The 12,600-nt window shown below is 39.5% G+C and overlaps 1 pseudogene; it reads left to right on the top strand.

The window, feature by feature from the left end:
* The first annotated feature begins 10,401 nt into the window (after positions 1-10,401).
* LOC113626008 (60S ribosome subunit biogenesis protein NIP7 homolog pseudogene) lies at positions 10,402-11,124 on the top strand (annotated as a pseudogene).
* The last annotated feature ends 1,476 nt before the right edge of the window (positions 11,125-12,600 follow it).

Genomic DNA, 12,600 nt, shown 5'->3' with positions numbered 1-12,600 from the left:
CAAAGCTATACAGACAAAGTCACACACAGAAGCATACACATACACACAAAAAGAGAAAAAGGGAAAAAAATATATATCGTTGCTCCTAAAGTCCACCTCCTCAGTTTGGGATGATTCGTTGTCTATTCATGTATTCCACAGATGCAGGGTACATCAAGTTGATTGTGGAGATTTAATCAGCTGCTCCTTACGCTGCTGGCAGAAACTTCCCTTTCTCTTCTTTGTTCTCACAGCTCCCCGGGGCTCAGCTTTGGATTGGCCCCGCCTCTCCGTGTAGGTCGCTGGAGGGCGTCTGTTCTTCACTCAGACAGGACGGGTTAAAAGAGCAGCTGCTTCGGGGGCTCTGGCTCACTCAGGCTGGGGGGCAGGGAGGGGCACGGAGTGTGGTGCGAGCCTGCGGCGGCAGAGGCTGGCGTGACGTTGCACCAGCCTGAGGCGCGCCGTGCGTTCTCCGGCGGAAGGTGTCCCTGGATCACGGGACCCTGGCAGTGGCGGGCTGCACAGGCTCCCGGGAGGGGAGGTGTGGAGAGTGACCTGTGCTCGCACACAGGCTTCTTGGTGGCGGCAGCAGCAGCCTTAGCGTCTCATGCCCGTCTCTGGGGTCCGCGCTGATAGCTGCGGTTCACGCCTGTCTCTGGAGCTCCTTTAAGCGGTGCTCTTAATCCCCTCTCCTCGCGCACCAGGAAACAGAGGCAAGAAAAAGTCTCTTGCCTCTTCAGCAGGTCCAGACTTTTTCCCGGAGTCCCTCCCGGCTAGCCGTGGCGCACTAGCCCCTTCAGGCTGTGTTCACGCCGCCAACCTCAGTCCTCTCCCTGGGATCCGGCCTCCGAAGCCCGAGCCTCAGCTCCCAGACTCCGCCCGCCCCGGCGGGGGAGCAGACAAGCCTCTCGGACTGGTGAGTGCTGGTCGGCACCGACCCTCCGTGCGGGGAATCTCTCCGCTTCGCCCTCCACACCCCTGTTGCTGTGCTCTCCTCCGCGGCTCCGAAGCTTTCCCCCTTCGCCACCCGCAGTCTCCGCCCGCGAAGGGGCTTCCTAGTGTGTGGAGACCTTTCCTCCCTCACAGCTCCCTCCCACTGGTGCAGGTCCCGTCCCTATTCTTTTGTCTCTGTTTTTTCTTTTTTCTTTTGCCCTACCCATGAGGTCTTCTGCCAGCATTCAGTAGGTGTTCTGTAGGAGTTGTTCCACGTGTAGATGTGTTTCTGATGTATTTGGGGAGGAAGGTGATCTCCACGTCTTACTCCTCCGCCATCTTAAAGGTCTCCTGTCCCTCCCTTCTTTGTCCAGAAGTTTTCTCCACTTTTCGCCCTCATTTCACTCAACTTACTAAATTCTTGTTTCTTCTCCCACCACTAGCCTTGTGATTTGTTAAAGTTGCCAGTGATCATTTTAACTCTAATTGGACCTATTTGCCAAATCTGAGAGAATTTATCACAGCCTTCTTCTTGAAACTATCCTATGTTCTCTTTGTAGCTTTTTTGTAATCCCTTCTTGGTCTTTTCTTAACCTGATCATTCCTGAAATGTTGATTTTCCTTTGTTTGATTCTCAAATTTTCTCTCTTCTAACTCTGCATCAAGAATTTTTAAGCCTAGGGTTCTTTAGGGGTCCACAGACCTCCTGAAATGGTGTGCAGAATTTGGGGTGTTTGGTTATGTGTAACTTTTTAGTGAGAAAGCTTTCTCAAAGGCATTCATGTCTCTCCAAAAGGTTAGTAACCACCATTCTACATGGTTTTCCAAGGTAATCTTAGCAATTAATTTAGTTTTTAAACAACTAATATACACGAAGTCCTAACCATATGCAAGTATAATAATTCTCGTTACTTTCAAAACAGTTGTATAAAGTAGGTGCGATAATCCCCATTTTACAGACTAAGGAGACACAGTTAGTAGGTAGTTGTCATGGTTTTAACTCCTATTTATTTGCTGATGATTTTCAAGCTCACATTTCCAGCCTAGATCTCCGAAGCTTCAGATAACTCATTAAGTCATTTCTGTGGATGCTCCATGGGCTGTCAAGCTCAACATTTCTGACACTGAATTATTATCTTCTTTCCCTGATCCATTTCTCCTGTATTCTACATTCAGGGGCCATGTTAGGGAGTAATCTTCATTGTTTCCTTTGCTTTCCTACATTGGACCAATCTTCAATCCTATCGAATTTAAGTGGAAATTATTGCTACTTCAGTTCAGGTCCCGATCATCTGGCTTTATGTATCAGTGTCCTACCTGCCTAAAATGCTTTGATGACACAGCATTGTGTGGTGACAGGATAAATGGGATATGAGGCCTCCCATGATCCAAACCCTACCTACCTCTCTACAACCATCTCCAGCCTCTCCCTTCCCATAAGTTACCCTTCAGTTACACTGAATTACTTGGTGTTCCTCCTAGATGTCCTTTTATTTCTCATTTGTATGCCTGTGCTCATGTTGTCTCCTCTTTCTGGAATGTACTTCACTTTCTTTTTCATCCAGCTAAGTCCTATTCATCCTCAGGTGTCACTTCATGAGACTTGAAGGCCTCCTTCCCTGGGCTAACATGATTTGCTGACAGAAAGGATGATAAGGAAAAGAAATGAAGATGACTTCAAGGTTTTGGCCACAGCAACTAGAAAAAAGGGATTGTCATTCTTTGAGACAGGAAAGACTGAGGCTTTATGGGCTAACATCATGATCTGGTTTTGGACATTTGGAGTTTGAATGACAGTTAGATTTCTGAGTGAAGTTATTGATTAGACATTCAGCTAGATGAGACTGGAATTCAGGGCCAGACTGAGATGTACATCAGCGTAGAGATGGTACTTAAAACGTCATGAGACTGAGTGAGAGTACCAGGGGAATGAACAAAGACAGAGGAGAATAGACCCAAAGACTGAGTCCCAAGGCATCTGTGTAGTAATAATCTGTTTATGGTATGTGTCCCCACCAAATGAGATCATGGTGCTCCTGGGCTGTTTTAGTTACCTTTTCCTTCTAAGTACCTTGTATAATATTGCATGTATAAGCTTTGCTTAGTAAATGCTTTTTGAATAAAACGAATGAATTGATGGATGAGCTAAAATGGGTGATATTAAACAGAGGTCACCAAGTCAAATATCTACAGGACTCAAGCAACAATGCAGGTAAAAGAAGCATCTTCAGTGTAAGTAATAGGGAGTGGTACAGGTCATGGGAAATTGAAAAGTACATGCTTTGGCGAAAGGGGGAAACCTGGACTTAACTCCATTTGATTGCTACCATGCACAATGTGGGTCAAAGGCAGCCAAGTTTTCTGATTTCAAGAGAAGCTGGAAATCTTTGACTTTTTTAATGTAAGATTTTCTGTGAGCCAAGATTCTGCAGGTCAGATGAAATTTGTCCTAAATCTGTTCATTATCCTGACAGGTCATAACCTCTGATCAAGTAGTTCAACATTATTTTATAGGTGAAGAAAAGCAGGTTTTTCTATTATCTCTTACTAGATAGGGAGCTAAACTTTACAGGCAGCAAATTACTTTTTCACCTTTTGGCTAAGATTTTAGGCTGCCTTTTAGCTCCAACAGAAAAGCAGAAAAACTGTAACCATGAAGGCTGCTCAATAAATATTGTTATATGTATTCTTCTGCTTTAACTCGATTGCTTAATCACTCCTTTAATTTGGATTCCGGAGATTTAATTACCACATATATCAGTTTTCCCATCTGAAAAATGGGGATACTAATCTTTACCTTAATTATCTAACAGGGTTATTATGAGAATCAAATAAGATAATCTGTGTTTAAGTGATTGAAAGGCTTAGATAGAATGCAGCTGTGATGTGCTAGCACACCACTCCAGAGGTTAATCCAGGATAAGGCATAAATAGCTGCCTAAGCTTAATGATCTTGGCCAGTTTGATATCATATAATGGGCTCCTTCCCAGGCACTTAATTGTTTTTCCCTCTAATTTTAAATTCTTATTAAACTTTGGGATCAAAAGATTATAGAATATTGTAATATGGAGTGTCTTGTTAATGGAAATTTAAAAATATTTCTTTCACTGAATAAGATATGAGAACCAACTGATACTCAAAGCATTAAAAATCCATTACATCTAGTTTAAGGAGATGTGACATGATACATTTCTTAAAGCTTTACTAGTTTTTCTAAGTGTTATTTATTTTCTGAGGAGGATTTCACTCTTAAAATTGTTTTCAGCAACCTAGTCATAAGTACTTCCACTTCTACATGATTATGGTTTTCTGAAGTTCCAGTTCATACCTTGTATCATTCTATGTCATTTTGTTATTAACAGAAAGTTAAATGGCTTTTAAAATCAACGTGGTTAAAAAAAACTCATAATATTTGCCATCTCAGTATTAATTTAGTATTGTTAAAAGTTGATAGTGTATTATTCTTAAAATATAAGAAGCATTTCTTGTCTCTTATTTTCCTTTCCATTGTTTTCTTCTAAAATTTCAGAAAAGATTGCTTGAGCATCACTTTTAGACAATTGAAATCATGTACAGATTTTGGTGGTTTTTGGTGGTTTTATTTTTATGATAGGGTCTCCAAGGTAGAAAAAACCTTTTCCCCCCCTATTTCCTGGATTTTATTAAAATTTTAAATTGAAGTTTAATTGACTTGTTATATTAGTTTCAGGTGTACAAGGTAGTGATTCAATATTTTTATACACTCCAAATGATCATCATAAGTCTAGTTACCATCTGGCACCATACAAAGTTATTACGTTTATTATTGACTACATTACCCTTGCTGTACGTTTCACCCTTGTGACTCATTTATTTTGTAACTCGAAGTTTGTACCTCTTAATTTCCCTCACTTATTTCACTCATCCCACCACCCCCCTCCCCTCTGGCAGCCACCTGTTTGTGCTCTGTTCTCTTTGAGTCTCTTTTGTTATGTTTGTTCATTTGTTTCATTTTTTAGATTCCACATATAAGTGAAATCATATAGTATTTTTCCTCCTTTGACTTACTAAGCATAATATCCTCCTGGTCCATCCATGTTGTTGCAAATGGCAAAATTTCATTCTTTTCATGACTGAGCAACATTCACATCTTTTTAATCCATTCATCTATAGATGGACACTTTGGTTGCCTCCATACCTTGGTTATTGTAAATAATGCTGCAATGAACATAAGGGTGCATATATCTTTCTGAGCTACTGTTTTTGTTTTCTTTGGGAAAATGCCCAGGAGTGGAATTGCTGGATCATATGGTAGTTCTATTTTCAGTTTTTTGATGAACCTCCATAATGTTTTCCATAGTGGCTGTACCAATTTACATTCCCACCAGTAATGCACAAGGGTTTCCTTTTCTCCACATCCTCACCAACACTTATTTCTTGTCCCTTTGATTCTGACAGGCGTGAAGTGACATCTCTCAGTAGTTTTGATTTGCATTTCTCTGATGATTAGTGATGAGCATCTTTTTGTGTGTCTGTTGGCTATCTGTATGTCTTCTTTGGAAAAATGCCTGTTCAGGTCCTCTGCGCATTCTAAAATCTGGTTTACTTTTTGTTGTTGTTGTGTGAGTTCTTTGTATGTTTTGGATACTAACCCCTTATCAAAAATATGATTTGCAAATATTTTCTCTCATTCAGTTGGTTGCCTTTTCATTTTGTTTATGGTCTTCTTTGCTGTGCAAAAGCTTTTAAGTTTGATGAGGTAGCATTTGTTTATTTTTGCTTTTGTTTCTCTTGCCTGAGGAGACATTAAAAAAATATACTGGTACAATTTATGTCGAAGAGTGTTCTGCCTCTGTTTTCTTCTAGGAGTTTCATGATTCCAGGTCTTACATTTAGGTCTTTTTTTCTTTTTTAAGAATCAATTTCATTTATTTATTTTTGGTTGCATTGGGTCTTCGTTGCTGTGCACAGGCTTTCTCTAGTTGCGGAGAGTGGGGGCTACTCTTTGTTGCGGTGTGCAGGCTTCTCATTGCAGTGGCTTTTCTTGTTGCGGAGCACGGGCTCTAGGCACACGGGCTTCAGTAGTTGTGGCGCATGGGCTCTAGAGCCCAGGCTCAGTAGTTGTGGCACATGGGCTTCGTTACTCTGTGGCATGTGGGATCTTCCTGGACCAGGGATCGAACCCGTGTCCCCTCCACTGGCAGGCAGCTTCTTAACCACTGTGCCACCAGCGAAGTCCCTACATTTAGGTCTTTAAAACATTTTGAATTAATTTTTATATATGGTATGAGAAAGTAGCCCAGTTTGATTTTTTTGCATGTAGTTGTCCAGTTTTCCCAACACGATTTACTGAAGACATAGTCTTTTCCCCATTGTATAGTCTTGCCTCCTTTGTTGTAGACTAATTGACCATGTAAATGTGTTCATTTCTGGACCCTCTATTCCATTTCATTGATCTATGTCTGTTTTTGTGCCAGTACCATGCTGTTTTTGATAACTGTAACTCTGCAGTATAGTTTAGAATCAAGGAGCATGATACCTTCAACTTTGTTCTTCTTTCTCAAGATTGTTTTTAATCTTTGGGGTCTTCTGTGTTATCATACAATTTTTAGGATTATATGTCCTAGTTCTGTAAAAAATGCCATTGGTGTTTTGATAGGGATTGCACTGAATCTGTACATTGCCTTGGGTAGTATGGTCATTTTAACAATATTCATTTTTCCAATTTATGAGCACAGAATATCTTTTCATCTGGTTGTATCATCTTCAGTGGCACTGGGAAACATGACCATTTTAAATTGAGGCAAAATAACTGAGATACACTACAGTGTGAATGAAATTTGCAATTTGACTATACATCTCCATTTCTACTTTTTATAGCTTAGAAACTCATTTAGGATTAATGTTTCTTTGTCACATTTCTGCTAATGAAGCTTAACAATTCTGAGCAAGAAATCCTAGAGTTTTCAGGATTTTTTAAGATTATTATTCAGAATAAATGTTTCAGTAGAAACATTTTTTTAAACTGTAAGTTGGCTTCCTTTTAAGATCTTATATTATTGTTTTTATATAAATCAGACCATGGCTTGTAGTAATTTTTCATTTATTTAAAAATATGTGATACCTTCAGGGATTTCTATTATGAACAACCCAGCAGTTCTTTACCAGCTGTCTCTATTCTGCTTCTTAGCAAATCCTACCTACCACACATATACTTAGAAAGATTTCTTATCACAGGATTATGATTATTTATTAAATTATAACCTACTTCCTTTCAAAAAAGATTTGAGATATCTTACTGGATTGCACACATATCATAACATGAAAATTAAAGACACTTATTTACAGGGGAAAGAAATTTAGAATGTTGAGATACAACTAAAGAAAAAAGTTAATACACATAAATATATGCCACAAGGTCCCACACAACTCTTCAAAGACAACTACATATTTATACTTAGTTCTAAACTTCTGATAAGCCAAAGCTAAAAGGACAATATTATCACATAAAAAGAAATACTGTCTTAACAATATCAGTAATAATAATAGTAGCATAGTAATAGTAACAAAAATATTAATAAATGTAGCTAAAACTAAATAAGCTAACATTTTTCTGGTTATGAAATTTGAGAAAATTTTCTCCTCAAATTTAGTATTTTGGATGCTTAAGAGTAGGACATGGCATCCTTAAGAATAGGACATAGAGTCATAGAGTGGAAATATTATCAACAATATTCTTAAGATCAAAACAACTAGTTTTGTATAGCTGTTGCCTATAGTATCCTTCAATGTAAATTGAGAGCCTAAGGCCAAAGCACAATGCAGTAAATGCAATTCTCTGTAAGTAGGTAGTACAAAAAACCAGAACTATGAAATAAGCTTTCTTAATGTCTAGATTGGTCCAGGCGTAAATATCAAAACTATTTATTAGGCTGGGTGAACTTTATGCCCTTTAATTAGTCCTTCATGAATATTATTTCTTGCACTTCGACTTTTTCAAAAATTGAAGTATAGTTGATTTACAATGTTGTGTTCATTTCTGGTGTAGAGCAAAGAGACTCAGTTATTCATATGTGTGTGTGTGTGTGTGTGTGTGTGTGTGTGTGTGTGTGTGTGTATATATTTATATTCTTTTCCATTATGGTTTATCCCATGATGTTGAATAGTTTCCTGTGCTATACAGTAGGACCCTCTTGTCCATCCATTCTATATGTAATAATTTGCATCTACTAACCCCAAACCCCCAGTCTATCCCTCCCCACCGCCCTCCCCCTTGGCAACCAGAAGTCTGTTTTCTTTGTCTGTGAGTCTGTTTCTGCTTTGTAAATAGGTTCATTTGTGTCATATTTTAGATTCACATATAAGTGATATCACATGGTATTTGTCTTTCTCTTTCTGACTTACTTCACTTATCTTGCACTTTGACTTTTGATAAAAGTTGGCCAGTGATGGACAACTGATTATTTGACGAATGTTTTGGAATAATTATTTGGTTTTACTAATTGAAATATATGTATTTTTAAAACTCATATACTTCAAAAAGTATATATTTTAAAAATCAACTGAGCAAAGACATACAAGTGAATGTCACCTGATGAAAATTAAGATGCCTAACTTAGACTTTGTCTTGAGCTGGAACTGGTCTACCTCTGAATAGAGGAGGTCTGGGATGACTGTAGACAGTATGAAGATTTTTCTCAGAAAACAATTCTGAGTCTGCTCCAGGATAAGGGCAAATCAATAAACAAAGTTCCAAAGTTCTATGCTCTAGACCATGGCTTGGACAATTTTAGCCTGGAAAATTTTCAAAGCAGAATCACCCATAGAAAAATTTCAGAAATCCATTTGTGAAATGTCTAAGTTTGACAGCTTTCTAGTCATCCTTCTGGGGAAAATGACTTGTGAAATGTACCCCATACTAATAAAAATGATTGACATGCTGTTTAGAATTGTTGGACATAAACCAGTTAAACCTTGGAAGACATCTGCCAGAAATATGAATTTGAGTTTACAGATAATTGACCTTAAATGAACTCATTCTATTACATGTTAGGAATATTGTGTATTGAGCCCAGTACTACCACAGAATATTTCTCTTTTTAGTCCCCCCACCCCCAAGGGGAATTATACTCGGGTTATAATATTGAGCTTGGTTTCTTTCAATTTCTAACACTCTTAATAAGACTGCTGTTAACTGGGTATTTGTCGACGAGTTAACAAACTGTAAATGTCACAATTTTCCACACAACTGCCAAGAAAGGTGGATAATTAAAATAAGTACTCAGAGGCCTTCTGAATTTCCACTTACTACCATGCACCAAAACTTTACGTTTTAGAGGTGCTCTCAGTGACTGAACTTGTGTATATATCATACTCGGTCACACAAAATGGCTCCTTTTCTCTACCAATGACCTCACACCTCCTTTATTAACATTTCTAATTTAACTCATGTGCTATATAGCATAGAGAATTCTAGGAGTAGATCAACAGACATCACCGTGGGAGGCTGGGGGTATGGAGGAAGGAAAAAGAAAGTTGGCATGTTCTAAGGCTTTAAAAAAATAACATTTTCCCTTTAACTTCTCTTCAAAAATTGCAAAAATAATATGAGTTTAGTGAGAGTGAAATAGAATAAAGATAAACAAAGAAAAAAATGAATGATTAATATTTTTTCTCACCTCCTCTCCCTGCCACCAACCTGGTGTATATCCTTTCGCACATTTCTACATGCTCGTTCATTCACAAACTGACTGGTACATATTAAATTCCATGGGTCTTGAATTCAGCTGCTCCATTCTCTCCACGGATCTGGCCTTGGACTCTGTGTTTCCTTCTGGATACCAAGCGGTTGCTGTAACATCTTGGGTTATGAAATGAGGTGTGTTAAGAAACATCAAAGAGCGCAACACAGATGGCTCTGGGAGCTCAGCTAGTATGACTCAGATGGCTGTGGATGACTTTACTGACTGGGGCTGGAGATGTAATTCTAGGACAGCTTCTGCACACATCTCTCCTAGGTGGAGATGGCTGAAGAACCGGCTCAGTTGAGATTGTTGGTGTTGTGTCTGTGTGTGCCGCTACGGCACGGTGGTCTCAGGGTAGTCAGACTTCTGTGGTGGCTCAGGTGGTTTCAAGGATGAGCAGAGCAGAAGCTCCACGGCTCTTTATGACCTCAACTTAGAAATCACATGGCAAGCTGCGCTCGCTCCTTGGCCAGGTGCTCCGGCTCGCGTTGCAGTCCCAAGCAGCTCAACTCCCTGAGGTAGCGGCCCACGTCAGGCTACTCCCGCCACTGGGCCTCTGGGAAGCGGTCTCGGAACAGCGACGCCAGGTGCCCTTCATCCTCCACCTCCCCAAGAGCAGCGGTGGTGGCCGTCACTGTGGCTGAGGCCGTAGCTGAGACGCGACTGTGGCCCTCGCCGCCATCTTCTCAGCAATAGCATCTCTTCCCCTCCTCCTCACCCAGGGAACCAGTTCCGAATCTCGGATGGGAAGCATCCTGGGTGCACTTCCGGTCTCTATGGTTCTCGCTAGGCCGGCTTTCTTTCCCCGATGGTCCTCCAGCTACAGAGTGTTAGCGTGGGGAACGACTGGAAAACGGCTAGAGAGGCGGGGTTTGAAGCTGCCAAGAAGCGGCTGGGGGCTGACCTTCTGTTTCCGGTGACTGAGGCACGAGGACCCCGTGTTCCAACCGAGCTGGGAAATGCGGCCTCTGACTGAAGAGGAGACCCGTGTAATGTTTGAGATGATAGCAAAATCTTCAGCTGCTGGTCGGCAAGCCCGATGACACCTGCTGTTTCAGGCTGCACAACGACTGGCTGTATTACGTGAGTGAGAAGATCTTGAAGTTGACTGCCAATATCATCGGTGACAAGCAGGTATCTTTGGGAACGTGCTTCGGAAAATTCACTCAGACCCACAAGTTTTGGTTGTACATCACAGCTCTGGATTACCTAAAACCCTATGCCAAGTATAAAGTGTGGATAAAGCCTGGAGCAGAGCAGCCCTTCTTGTATGCTAACCATGTGCTGAAATCTGGACTAGGTCGAATCATTGAAAATACTTCTCAGTACCAGGGAGACATGGTGTACTCCATGACAGACATCCCTTTGGGCTTTGGGGTGGCAGCAAAGTCTACACAAGACTTCAGGAAAGTAGACCCCGTGGCGATTGCGGTATTTCATCAAGCAAGCACTGGGGAATATGTGTGGCACGAAGAGACATTGATTTAAAACAAAGTCATCACGAGGACTTAGGGCTGTGTGGAAGGGCCTAGCTTTGGTTCCTTTGTCTGTTTAGGCTCCACCGTCATGTTGAATTTTGTCACCTGTGACCTCTTCAGGGACTTCTTAGTTTAATATTCTCTCTATCATGGAGAAATGTAGGCTACATTCTTATAATGCAGAAATGGCTCAATAATGGAGTTTCAGATCGTTGTGATTGTGGCTAAATAGAATACTGTGTTTTCTGTTTGAATCAGAGGGCTTCTTGTTTAGAGTAACAGTCTAAATTGTTGGAATGGAGAAAAAGAATATCTTATTATTGTTATCTGTGATCACACTGTTTTCCAAACACATGATAAGAACATGACGGATTTTCTTAATTATTTATTAATATTATGAAAGATAGATATTGCCATATCAGAGTAGTAGGCCATGTCTGGGATTTTACAAATGAAATTTGGATAAAATAGTAAGATAAGTTTATTCTGCTGATTTTCTATATGGTAGGTGCTGTGGGTGTGGAAGAAAAACTTGGATTCAAACACCAGTTCTCACATCTACCAGCTATATGGCCTTAGGTGAGTCATTAAACTTTAATAATTTTCATTTCCTTCTTCTGTTTAAAAAAACAACTTAACCATCTTCCTAAAAAAAGTTTTTAGAATTAGAAATCATGACTTTAAAGCACCTAGCACTGTGCCTGGCAAATGATAAGTGTTGAATAAGTGGTAAGAATTATTTTTATAATGCTTATACTAAGTATTTCTGCAACTAAGAGTAGGATCATATGAACAGAATTTGATTAGATCATCTTGACTTTTACAAGCGGTTTTCTCAATCTTTCTTTTTCTTGAATGGTATAATCCCGGGCTGAATGTTATTTTTATCGCCTTGATTTCCTAAAACATAATTTCTCTTACAAATCTTTTGTTTTTTTAATTAAAAGAATTTAAATTGAAGTGCAGTTGATTTACAATACTGTGTAAGTTTCAGGTGTAGAGCAAAGTGATTCAGTTTTATATATTATATATATATATTTTTTCATATTCTTATAAATCTTTACTTATCTGACTGGGCTGGACAAAAAGCACTAATCAGAGATCCTGAAATAATTCAGCTCTTCCATCTTTTCCCCATACCTTCCAAAATTATTTTTTAGAATTATTAAAATATTTTTTAATAAAAAACATATCACAGACAAAAAGTTTTTAAACTACCTGTATTGTAAAACAATTTCTTTAGTGAATGTACTGCTTATTTTAAATTCCAAAGATGACATCTCTAAAAATAAAGCATTTTTCAATTACCAAAAAAAAAAGAGAAAGAAATCATATGGTATTGCCTCTTCTGTACCCTATTGGTGGACAGAGTCACAAGCCCAGTGAGATCCAGGGGATGGGCACATGTGCTTACCTCTTGATGGGATGATGGGTACAGAATTTGTGGCCACTCCCAAAGAGTTTTCCTGTGAAATATTTATCTAAG

This window comes from Aethalodelphis obliquidens, unplaced genomic scaffold, assembly GCF_003676395.1.
Source record: "Aethalodelphis obliquidens isolate GAN/ISIS:26980383/991018 unplaced genomic scaffold, ASM367639v1 scaffold17, whole genome shotgun sequence".
NCBI lineage: Eukaryota > Metazoa > Chordata > Mammalia > Artiodactyla > Delphinidae > Aethalodelphis > Aethalodelphis obliquidens.
The sequence above is the reverse complement of the archived record's forward strand: the minus strand, read 5'-3'. Positions and strand labels throughout refer to the sequence as shown.